The sequence below is a fragment of the Schistocerca gregaria genome, chromosome 5, assembly GCF_023897955.1.
Source record: "Schistocerca gregaria isolate iqSchGreg1 chromosome 5, iqSchGreg1.2, whole genome shotgun sequence".
Classification (NCBI taxonomy): domain Eukaryota; kingdom Metazoa; phylum Arthropoda; class Insecta; order Orthoptera; family Acrididae; genus Schistocerca; species Schistocerca gregaria.
In genome coordinates, this window is record NC_064924.1 from 280,238,602 (window position 1) to 280,252,038 (window position 13,437).

At 40.0% G+C, this 13,437-nt stretch overlaps 1 protein-coding gene across 1 annotated transcript in view; it reads left to right on the top strand.

The window, feature by feature from the left end:
* The window catches only part of LOC126273153 (fanconi-associated nuclease 1-like), a 160,815-nt gene that overhangs the window by 880 nt on the left and 146,498 nt on the right, over positions 1 to 13,437 (top strand). The window lies entirely within an intron of this gene.

The window sequence follows — 13,437 nt, forward strand, 5'->3', positions numbered from 1 at the left end:
TGATAACGCATTTCACATTTTCATTTTTTAATCATTTCTTGTCTATCATATGTTTCAAGAGGAACAGGCATATTTGTAATGATACTACAATTTTATTCATGTATTTACACCATACTGCTATTCTAAAGAATGTTTTTTGCAACACTGCAACAAACTTATGTGCAGAACGCAATGGATCAGTTTTGCATGGAAGTGTCAAGATAACACAATCCATGACAACTAAAGAATTTGTAATCTCTTATGTGATTCTGAAACACATTCCTACACTTTTTTCATGTCAGGAATGGCAAAATATATTTTATTTAAACATTTTGAATCACATAATCATTCAGCTTAGGCAATATTCATTTTCTTCTGCTGTTTCACATGCTTGTGGCACACTGACCTTTTCACTCCCTTTGCCGTATTCAGTGTGGATTGCTTTTCACTGTTTTTTGTGGTATCCAGACTGCTGAAGGGTCTGAAGGGTGGATGGCACAGGATTCACATCTCAAAACATGATTGTGAAGTTGGGGTACAAATATTTGATTTGGTTAGGAAAGGAGAAATTTGGAGACAAGGAATAGTTTGAAATTTTACTTTTTTTTTTTTTTTTTTTTTTTTTTTTTTTTTTTTTTTTTTTTTTTTAGAAAATCAGAATTTTATCTACACTCCTAGTTAGCAGACTGAAATAAACGAAATACATTTTTAGCCCTGTTTCACAAAATTTATTCATGCTGCCTAACCTAGACAAGTCCAGTTTTTAGTACATAACTGATCCCAAAGACGAGATCCAATTGAAGATAAACATGTCAACTTCCTAAATCTATCGATTCTTGACTAAATAGTAAACGTTATTTCTGTTGCCAAATTAAATATGGATTTACAAAATCCCTTAGAACTGCATTTACAAAATTCATTTGCGATAGCTGTGACCAGACATACATTGGAGTAGAGTAGCACACAGGAATGGAATTTTTTTTATAATGTGAAGAAGGCCCCAAGTCTTTTTCCCTCTATTTAGGGGTTCCAATATTTTCTGAAAGGTGCGAATAACTGAACAGAATTTGTTCACTCTGTAATAAATATGGAGAGTAAGCTCTGCATCCTTTCCTTGTCTGTCTAGGACTTTTAGTTATATCTGTTATGTATTTGTGGTTTTCATTAATGCAATGTTCGGCGAAGGTTCAGCTTCTGTGGCATTCTCCGAGCCTTGTACAAATTGACCTGCCAGTCTATCCAATATAGCGACACATACACTCTCATCAAATGATCTTATAAACCACAATTGTCTGGTTGTTCATCTGCAGAGAATGGAAGGATTTAATAATGTACCATAGCGTTAACACAGATGGTGATTTCATTGGCAATGTAGGGAAGACTTTTGAGTGGAGGGTCTGCTGCCACCCCTGCTGGATACTTGAATCCACTGCTGTCACTACAGGTTAAGAGGTCATTATTTACACTGTTTATCTCTCTCTGTTCTGTTGCTGACAGCTATACTACACTGTTCTCTGCATAGAAAACACCCCACAGACCTTTTTTCCCTTAAGTCGAAGGAGATTTATTGTACTAAATAGCAACATCTTTGTACTACATCCCTAGCTGTAAGTAGTCTCAAGGCTAATCAGAGAATTTTGTAGGTAGATGAAATTATTCAAAACATTGGGAATGTTCTCCATTTCTATTTTATCTGTTTATTTAATTGTCCTTGGAACATTCAGCTCAACAGTATTGGACATGTCAAACTTACAGCAATAATACAGGGTGTTTCAAAAATGACCGGTATATTTGAAACGGCAATAAAAACTAAACGAGCAGTGATAGAAATACACCGTTTGTTGCAATATGCTTGGGACAACAGTACATTTTCAGGCGGACAAACTTTCGAAATTACAGTAGTTACAATTTTCAACAACAGATGGCGCTGCAAGTGATGTGAAAGACATAGAAGACAACGCTGTCTGTGGGTGCGCCATTCTGTACGTCGTCTTTCTGCTGTAAGCGTGTGCTGTTCACAACGTGCAAGTGTGCTGTGGACAACCTGGTTTATTCCTTAGAACAGAGGAGTTTTCTGGTGTTGGAATTCCACCGCCTAGAACACAGTGTTGTTGCAACGAGACGAAGTTTTCAGCAGAGGTTTAATGTAACCAAAGGACCGAAAAGCGATACAATAAAGGATCTGCTTGAAAAATTTCAACGGACTGGGAACGTGACGGATGAACATGCTGGAAAGGTAGGGCGACCGCGTACGGCAACCACAGAGGGCAACGCGCAGCTAGTGCAGCAGGTGATCCAACAGCGGCCTCAGGTTTCCGTTCGCCGTGTTGCAGCTGCGGTCCAAATGACGCCAACGTCCACGTATCATCTCATGCACTAGAGTTTACACCTCTATCCATACAAAATTCAAACGCGGCAACCCCTCAGCGCCGCTACCATTGCTGCATGAGAGACATTCGCTAACGATATAGTGCACAGTATTGATGACGGCGATATGCATGCGGGCAGCATTTGGTTTACTGATGAAGCTTGTTTTTACCTGGATGGCTTCGTCAATAAACAGAACTGGCGCATATGGGGAACCGAAAAGCCCCATGTTGCAGTCCCATCGTCCCTGCATCCTCAAAAAGTACTGGTCTGGGCCGCCATTTCCTCCAAAGTAGTCATTGGCTCATTTTTCAGATCCGAAACGATTACTGCATCACGCTATCTGGACATTCTTCGTGAATTTGTGGCGGTACAAACTGCCTTAGACGACACTGCGAACACCTCGTGGTTTATGCAAGATGGTGCCCGGCCACATCGCACAGCCGACGTCTTTAATTTCCTGAATGAATATTTCGATGATCGTGTGATTGCTTTGGGCTATCCGAAACATACAGGAGGCGGCGTGGATTGGCCTCCCTATTCGCCAGACATGAACCCCTGTGACTTTTTTCTGTGGGGACTCTTGAAAGACCAGGTGTACCACCAGAATCCAGAAACAATTGAACAGCTGAAGCAGTACATCTCATCTGCATGTGAAGCCATTCCGCCAGACACGTTGTCAAAGGTTTCGGGTAATCTCATTCAGAGACTATGCCATAGTATTGCTACGCATGGTGGATATGTGGAAAATATCGTACTATAGAGTTTCCCAGACCGCAGCGCCATCTGTTGTTGACAATTGTAACTACTGTAATTTCGAAAGTTTGTCTGCCTGAAAATGTACTATTGTCCCAGCATATTGCAACAAACGGTGTATTTCTATCGCTACTCGTTTAGTTTGTATTGCCGTTTCAAATATACTGGTCATTTTTGAAACACCCTGTATACACTTACATAAAACATATGCAAAGTAGGGCAGGATTAGGCAAAGATAAGATGGGAAGTTGCCTTCGCCTTATCATTGAACTTATCCCAGCATTCACTGTAGCAACTTGGAAAAACACACATCAGGATGGCAGGAGGAGATACAAACCCCGCTCCTCCAGAATTGTATTCCAGTGCAATAACACTGACTTAGCCACCTTGCCCAGTACTTGATTTGGGAGCAAAAACTCACATATTTAGTCTACAAAGAGAATCAAGAACCTTGCTGTATTACACTTTTTTTTAAAAAAGTAATGCTACCGAGAAGTATAAAGATGCAAACACCTACCAGTGCTATATCCACCAAAACTAATCTTGCAATTGATCCATACTCATCCATGTAGTATTGCACTGCATCCAAAATTCTAACTGAAACAAACAGCAGAGACATTCTTCTACAAAGACAAACACGGTGTAGATGGTGTACCTGTTAATAGATTAAAAAGTGCTCAACAATAAATGAGGGCCTAGTACTTCTGCAACCTAACATCCTCCTTTGTGATGTAGAAATACTACTCAAGAAGAAATGACTTAAACTGTAGCCTACTCTAGAAGATTCTCCCTTCTCCAACCTCTTTATATATATTGGCAGTGTGCTATAAAGAATGACATCGAAGTGGCTCACATATCTTTGAGTGTGAGTTGTTTTTACTAACTCTGCTTGGAGGGACTCACAGTTGCGAGTGCTATATCTGTGGTAATTCCTATTAGGTTGTAGGTCTCAAAGATTAGCTTTTGTCATAAACACACATTTGTTTAAGTGCGTGAGAAGAGAATCGTATTTTGATAAGCGCCAGGATATCCATTGAAATAACAAGCTGATATATCATCAAAGACACCATGTGGAAAACTCACCATACAGTAGTGCTCCGTAACCTGCTTTACTGTTGATTTAGTAACTCGCATATGACCAGGAAAATGAGTAGGAGATTTTAAATAATAATTTTTTTAAAGAAAGTAATTTCAATGGGGAACCTTCCTAAAGCTTTTTAGGTGGACGGGAAATGCTGTGTAGTGCAGAGCTCTGTGTTCCAGTGAGGTGAAACAATTCTAAGCAAATATATTTTGTATGATGGCAAGGAGGAACCCCTAAGCTTTCTTGAGAGCATTCACTGTGGCTCCATAGATGAAGTTGTGGTAGGATTAGGCTATATGTTTTAAAGTTGTGTGAGTTTTGGAGTATTTGCAAAACCATTAAACCAGAGGTTGTTTGTCTCATTAATTGATAGACTTTATGTAACTTTAAATTCATTTCAATATTTTTGAAATTTTTGGCTACACTTTTATTGGTTATATACAGCTACTACCATTACTAACACTGCTGTGCTTCTAAATGAACCATATATTTTTTGCGCTTTCTTCATTTACTGATAAGTCAGAACTTTCTCCAGTTCTCTGGCAGTAAATACTTCTCCTTTTACCTCCTCTGATCTGTATCCATTGAAGGTTATGCTATTTTGTATAGTCATTGTTTATAACAAAATGAAAGCTCTATGGGGTGCAGTGAAGACAGAGACAGGAGAGGCCAAGAAAGAAGAGGAACAGATAGCTCTTAAAAATAAATGAGACATGTGTAACAAGTGCATGTAGCATTACAATCTTCTTAAACAAATACCTTATTTCTGTTACTGACAGCTTGGGCTTATCAGGTTCATTAAAGAGTGCAATGGAATATCTGAGACCATTGTCAACAAATAGCTTCATTGAAATGGAAATGACACTCGCTTCTCCCAAAGAAGTGGCATCCATCATAAAATCCTTAAAACCAAAGTATTCTAGTGATTATAATAAAATATCAATGAAGTGAATCAAAGAGTATTCACGTGAGTTGAGTTCTATCTTAAGTTCTTTCTGTGTAATCAATCTCTTATGTGTCAGCAGAACATTTCGAGACTGACTAAAATATACTGAAGTTAAGCCTCATTACAAGAAGGGGGATAAAGAGGTACTGTCAAACTATTGACTAATTTCACTTTTACTGGCTTCTTCAAACACAACTGTAAAGGTTGTGTTTAAGCATTTTGTTCAACATCTGACCACAAATAATATGTTGTCCAAGTCACAGTTTGGGTTCCTTAAGCGTTCCGATATATAGAAGTCTATTTGCACGTACAGTGAGAATATGCTTGGTTCATTAGATAACAAATTAGAGCCCACTGGCATTTTCTGTGAGCCTTCTAAACGGCTGCTGAACAAATTTTCACTGATGCTAATAACTGGTTTAAAGTTAATTAACTGTCATTAAACTTTAAAAACAAAGATTCCAAGACTTACCAAGCGGGAAAGCGCCAGCAGACAGGCACATGAACAAAACACACAAACACACACACAGAATTACGAGCTTTCGCAACTGGCAGTTGCTTCATCAGGAAAGAGGGAGGGAGAGGGAAAAATGAAAGGATGTGGGTTTTAAGGGAGAGGGTAAGGAGTCATTCCAATCCCGGGAGCGGAAAGACTTCCCTTAGGGGAAAAAAAGGACAGGTGTACACTCGCACACACACACACACACACACACACATATCCATCCGCACATACACAGACACAAGCAGATATATATATATAAAATAGAAAGAAACTTCCACATGGGAAAAATATATTAAAAACAAAGATTCCAAGACTTACCAAGCGGGAAAGAGCCGGCAGACAGCCACATGAACAAAACACACACACAGAATTACGAGCTTTCGCAACTGGCAGTTGCTTCGTCAGGAAAGAGGGAAGGAGAGGGAAAAATGAAAGGATGTGGGTTTTAAGGGAGAGGGTAAGGAGTCATTCCAATCCCGGGAGCGGAAAGACTTCCCTTAGGGGAAAAAAAAAGGACAGGTGTACACACACACACACACACACACACACACACACACACACACACACACACATATCCATCCGCACATACACAGACACAAGCAGACTTGTGTCTGTGTATGTGCGGATGGATATGTGTGTGTGTGTGTGTGTGTGTGTGTGTGTGTGTGTGTGTGTGTGTGTGCGAGTGTACACCTGTCCTTTTTTTTCCCCTAAGGGAAGTCTTTCCGCTCCCGGGATTGGAATGACTCCTTACCCTCTCTCTTAAAACCCACATCCTTTCATTTTTCCCTCTCCTTCCCTCTTTCCTGACGAAGCAACCGCTAGTTGCGAAAGCTCGAATTTTGTGTGTATGTTTGTGTGTCTATCGACCTGCCAGCGCTATACCAGAAATTTACACTGTCAGCCTGTTATATGTATAAACTTGCTTACTTGCTTACTTGTTTACTTTTATTCTGTTATGTCATATGGTATCATATCCTGCGGTAACTTATCAAACCAATGTGTGTGAATGAGTATATGTCTACTTGTTCTTTATACCTTTAATCACCATAGCTTCAGAGGTAGTCTCTTTCCATATATTACCAAAGACAGCTGACAACTCTTCTTGCCTTTGATTATGAAGCGTTTAATGGATTGTGAAAGGTTTTTAATGGCAGCAAATCGTCTGTTATAGCCTTCTGAATGATAATAGCTGATAATGTGCTTTAGGTTTTATGTGCTTCATACAACAGATTCCAATGTACATACTTCTGTCTGTCTTATGGTAGCACTAAACAGGACTGTAACCACAAAGGTTAAGTTGGTGGACTTATATTTTAGAGACATTAGGTTTAAACATTTCTGTCTTGATTTATATATTTATATACTTCCCCTACATCAGTTAAGATGTATCACAGTGTGGTTCCTTCCCAGCGTCCAATTGGTGGTGGTGATCCTAGGCTCAGAAATTTAGACATGCTCAGGACTGGGCTGAGACTGCATTTTGCATAGCTCTACCAAGAGTTAGTACTGGTTTTGTCTTGTTAAGCTTTTCAGGTGCTGGCAGGCTGTTGCACCTTAGGTGGAGAAGTGACTGCAAGAGCTTGTCATAAGAAGCATGAGAGATTTCAATACTCACCCCACAAGTATATGTCTAATAGCTAGAAGAAAAAGTAATCCAGAAACAGTCAAACATTATAAAAGCTACTGCACTGTGTTAAGAAAGGTTTTTAAAAAGTCCAGTAGTATGTGCATTATGTCTGAGATTAGCACGTCTGATGATAAAATTAAAACTATGTGGAATATTGTTATAAGGGAAACGGCAGTTGAGAGCACAGGAAGACCACATTTCTATCAAACTCGATGAAAAGTTTGTTAACAAAAAGACAGAAGTAAAAAATATTTTTAATTATCAGTTTTTAAGTGCTGTAGAGAAAATAGGAAGCTGTTCTTTAGAAAATGCAAGGCTGTATATGGGAGTGGCAATACCTATGCAGTTTGATAAAATTGAAATTCAACCCACCTCTCCTACTGAAATTAGGAAAATAATAAATTATCTCAAAAGTAAATTGACGGCATTTCCAACAGAGTACTAAAAGCTTATTCTCAACACATAAGTAGGATTTCAGCCACATGTGTTGTAGTTCACTGAAACAAGGCATTTTTCCAGATAGACTGAAATGTGCTCTTGTTAAACCATTGCATTTAAAAGGAGGTAGGTCGGATGCTAACAACTGCTGCCCAGTCTCACTTCTGGCTGCTTTATCCCCAATTCTGGTGAAAGTAATGTATTCGAGAATAGCTTCACATGTTTGTAAAAATGAGGACCAACAAAATGCCAGTTTAATTTTCAGAAAAGCTTTTCAACAGAAACTGCCACGTATGCTTTCACTGGTCATATATTAAACACACCGTATAACTGAACATCATCCATTGAGATATTTTGTGATGTTCAAAGACTTTTGACTGTGTGACATCATCTAAACTTAAGTATTATGGTATAAGCGAGATTGTGCACAAATAGTTTAATTGATATTTAACTGGAAGAACACACAAGGTTGAAATTAACAGTACAGATAGTCTGCAAAATTCAGCAAAGTCTAACTGGGGACATAGAATGGTGTCCCAAAGTGTTCAGTCTTGGGTCCCTTATTGTTCTTGATATGTATTAATGACTTGTCACTCTATATTCACGAAAATGCAAAGCTAGTTCTTTTAGTTGACAATAATTACACCCAAAAAGAAGAATTAGCTCAGGAAATTGTAAATAATTATTAAGTGGTTCTCTGCAAATGGACTCGCACTGAATTTTGAGAAAACACAGTATATACAATTCTGTATAGTAAATGACATAACCCCATTGATAAATACAAGCTTTGAACAGAAGTCTGTTCCTGAGACAGAATATTGAAGATTTATGGGCGTGTGCATTGATGAGAAACTGAATTGGAAGAGAAACATTGATGATCTACTGAAATGTGAGAGTTCATTTACTTACGCTACTAGGGTTATTGCAAATTTTGGTGATAAACATATCAATAAATTGCTGCACTACATCTATTTTCACTCACTGCTGTCATATGGGATCATATTATGGGATAATTCACCGTTAACAGAAAAAGTATTCACTGCACAAAAGCATGTAGCCAGAATAATAGCTGGAGCCCAACCAAGCTCAACTTGCAGACATTTATTTAAGGAACTAGGGATATTCATAGTACCTTCACAATACATATATTCAGTTATGAAATTTGTTGTTAATAACCCATCCCAATTCAAAAACAATAGCAACAAAACTAGAAGAAAGGCTGATCTTCACTATTCTGGGTTAAATCTGACTTTGGCACAGGAAGGGGTGAATTATGGTGACACAAAAGTCTGTGGTCATTACCAAATAGCATTAAAAGTCTGACAGATAGCCAACTGTCATTTAAAAAGAAATTAAAAGAATTTCTGAATGGCAGCTCCTACTCAGCAGATGAATTTTTAGATATGATGTAGTAATTGAAATAGAAAAGAAAAAAATCATATTGTATGAAGAAACCTTATGTTAAACTGACACATTCCACATCACTATGAAATGTTGTCTTCATGATCTATGGAACAAGTATTGACGTAATGACACCCCAGAAGTAGACATGCTTCTTACATCATGCTAACATGTCAGACTGAGAATGTCAAACTTGCCTGATGTGACCTTAGGCTGACTCACTAATGGATGTTTTGCTTACTACTCACAGTGAATAGTTTTTGCTAGGTCTGCAACACTGTACAGTGCTTGAAGGGGGAAAAAAAAGAAAAGAAAACTTGCAGTTATGTTGTAGGCTGATTGTTCAACTGATCCGAATGGGGAAGATTTGTATAGATTAGCAAGTGCCGTCATATGATAGAGTTCAGCATCATTGGTTTCTAGTTATTAAAATTTAAGCTATGTTTCAAATTACTGCTTTACTTTTGACAGAAATCTTCTCCGTTTATCAGCCAAGTTGTGGCGACATGTTGTTACAATATTTTGATGAGTTTCCTAGTCATTGTCTTCAGGCAAAGTGTCAGGTTCTTGTCTAGTTTATTCCTTTATAGCCATTGGACTACAGACTCCCCTGCCAAGGATCCAGCAGGTGGGTCAATTGCATGGTTTCAGAAGAGCTGACACAGGGGGTGGTCGGGAGGCCTCCCGACTGGATGGAAGGGGAAGGCGCAGTTGTCAGAACTGCTACAACCTGTTTATTCTGCCTGCTGCATCTACTGCTTCCACGTCAGAGCAATCCTGACACATTTTTGCTAACCCCATATCCCATGCAGAGCTCAGTTGGAAACGTCTATACCAGTTGAAAAGATTGTCATGTACTTTTTGTTATAACGTCAAGTTGAACACACATATTTCAGAACGACACAACACATATAAGTCACTGGGCAAGTTGACAAAGCAAGATATGTGAACAAGGTAACATTCAAATGAACACTGAGTCCAAGTCTAGTGGCCGCTGCCTGCCTGGCCACTTAGGTGGCGCGGCTGCTGCATGGCTGGCAGACAGCGCCGCATGTAGAGGACGTGCATAATTGCTCAGACGACACTTTGAATAATCGGCGAGTCACAACACTTTTATTTGCACAGCCTGTTTGATGAACAAATTCCTGAACTCACTAGTGTAACACAGGACCTTTCTCTATTCAAAAACAAACATGTGTCCTTTGTTGATGTTGTGTTTTGCCACTGCAGGCATGCTGGTTTGGTTGAGGTAAACACTGCTCACATGTTCTTCATATAGATTGTTTTGCCATTTCTTCTTGCTCAGCTGGAGAGCAAATCTTGTTTGCGTCTCTGAGATTTTTTGCTACAAGTCTGTAGACAGACTTTCCTTGTCACTTATGTCACCTGCTCTCTGTGCTGCACTGATGGTGAGCGCAGATTTGCTTTGCACTGGATGGTAACAGCTATTGGCGTAGACAGAATGCCCCAGCATGCCATCAGGATTCTTTATCAAAAATGTTTAGGAATGATAGCTCCCTGGTGACCTAACATTATTGTGTAAGCTGTTAAGGTAGCAAAGTAATTCTTGTATTTTTTCTCCACCATGCGGCCAAAATAAAAATGCACCACCCACATATCTGTACAACTTCTTTGATTTCAGGCATGCGGATTTGAGAGCTGTTGCCTCAAAGTGTTCCATATATAAGTTAGTGGTTCCTTGCATTAGAGAGTATTCTGTGTTAATTCCATCTATCTGTTCATAAAATTTTCTGTCTTATTGCACATAAGTGTGGTGAGCACATCTGAAACCGGGTTCACCATGTTGTTCCCAAAGTTACTCTGTAGTAATACCTCTAGTATTACCTGTGTGAAGTAAAATGTAACATTGCAGCTGACTGGGTGATCACCCTTGTCCAGATGTCTCTTGAATCGCTTTCACAAACTCTGTCAAGTTCTTAACGTGGTGTGGACAGGCTGTAATAGCAGTTCCTATAGTGGTAGTGGTCGTGGATTCCAAGTATGCTCAGTTATAGTGTGGGTAGTCCTTACAGTAACTGGTGTCTTGCAGAGTCATCAGTATGTCTGTCAGCCTTGAATATGAATACATTTGTTGTCTGACAGAAGGCTGATTTGTCAGCTCATGTGATCTTCCAGCCAGAGAGACTTTGCTGTTCCCCACTCACAGTGAACCCGTCAGGCGTAGGTGTTGAGTGGCAGTTTAATAGTATGGTATCATCCATTAGTATGTCTGATGGGATCACAACAATTAAGAGTAAAACAAAATATCTTGTTATGAATATAGTAGAAAGAAACATTCCACATGGGAAAAATATATTAAAAACAAAGATGCTGTGACTTACCAAATGAGAAAGTGCTGGTAGATAGACACAATAAAAAACACACACACAAATTTCAAGCTTTCGCAACCTATGGTTGCTTTATCAGGAAAGAGGGAAGGAGAGGGAAAGACAAAAGGATGTGGGTTTTAAGGGAGAGGGTAAGGAGTCATTCCAATCCCGGGAGTGGAAAGACTTACCTTAAGGGGAGAAAAGGGCAGGTATACACTCGCACATACACACACATCCATCCGCACATACACAGACACAAGCAGACATTTGTAAAGGCAAAGAGTTTGGGCAGAGTTGTCAGTCAAGGCGGAAGTACAGAGGCAAAGATGTTGTTGAAAGACAGGTGAGGTATGAGCGGCGGAAACTTGAAATTAGCGGAGGTCGAGGCCTGGCGGATAACGAGAAGAGAGGCTATACTGAAGGGCAAGTTCCCGTCTCCGGAGTTCGGATAGGTTGGTGTTAGTGGGAAGTATCCAGATAACCCGGATGTTGTAATACTGTGCCAAGATGTGCTGGCCGTGCACCAAGGCATGTTAAGCCACAGGGTGATCCTCATTACCAACAAACACTGTCTGCCTGTGTCTGCTCATGCAAATGGACAGTTTGTTGCCTGTCATTCCCACATAGAAGGCTTCACAGTGTAGGCAGGTCAGTTGGTAAATCACGTGGGTGCTTTCACATGTGGCTCAGCTTTTGATCGTATACACTTTCCGTGTTACAGGACTTTAGTAGGTGGTGGCGAGAGGGTGCATGGGACAGGTTTTACACGGAGGGCCGTTACAAGGGTAGGAGCCAGAGGGTAGGGAAGGTGGTTTGAGGATTTCATAGGAATGAACCAAGAGGTTACGAAGGTTAGGTGGACAGCGGAAAGACACTCTTGGTGGAGTGGGGAGGATTTCAAGAAGGATGGATCTCATTTCAGGGCAGGATTTGAGAAAGTCGTATCCCTGCTGGAGAGCCACATTCAGAGTCTGGTCCAGTCCCAGAAAGTATCCTGTCACAAGTGGGGCACTGTTGGGGTTCTGCTGTGGGAGGTTCTGGGTTTGAGGGGATGAGGAAGTGGCTCTGGTTATTTGCTTCTGAATGTGGCTCTTACCATTTTCTTTCAAATTCACCCAAGTATTCCTTCGCTGCATCACAGTCAGAAGAAAGCTTCTCTCCACTAATTGTTGGCAGTCGGATTCCATGATGTTTTTTGAATCTGTCCAACCAACCTGTTCTTGCACTAAAAGACTCATCACCATTCATTAACTTGTTCAAGTAAACAGCCTTCTCCTGAACTAGTGCTCGACTCAAAGGAGTTCCCCTTTGTCTTTCCTGCGTAAACTAAAGGAAAAGAGCTTCATCCACTTTGTTATACTGGGGCTGTTTCAAAGTCTGCCGAATTTCGAGTGTACTGTTCTAGCTTCACTCGGTTGTTCTTGCAATAGCAAATGATTGCTTTACCAACACCCAGTTCCATTGCCAGTTTAGATACATTCTCATTGTTGTCCATCCACTTCAAAGCATTAGGTTTTTCTTTGAGAGTTAACATTGTATGTATCCGTTTACTCATGACAAAAATACGTGCACCACTACATCTGAACGACTACAATACAACTGTTATGTGTGCCGGCTATCGATAACTAACATAACCAAGCGCTTTGTGAGCCAACTGACCGTGCACTACAAAAGTCTCAACAATGCACAACAACAAGGGGAGGGAGTGAGAGTGAACCATTGTTCCCACACTTGTTCCCATTTGTTACCATGGTGTACTTGCTTATCTGCTTGGTATACTTCATTCTAGAAACTCGTCACCGAAATTCTGGCTAATCTGAACAAATCGCTAATCCAAACAAGGTCCAGTCACAATTAGTTCGGATTAATGGGACTTTGCTGTATTTTGAATTAGATGCAATGTCAGGACATGTGTGACTGCTTCGTGACAGAACTCTGAACTATTTTTTAGCCCACATCTTTCTTCTCATCACATTAGGTGTCTGTAGCAATACTACTAATTTG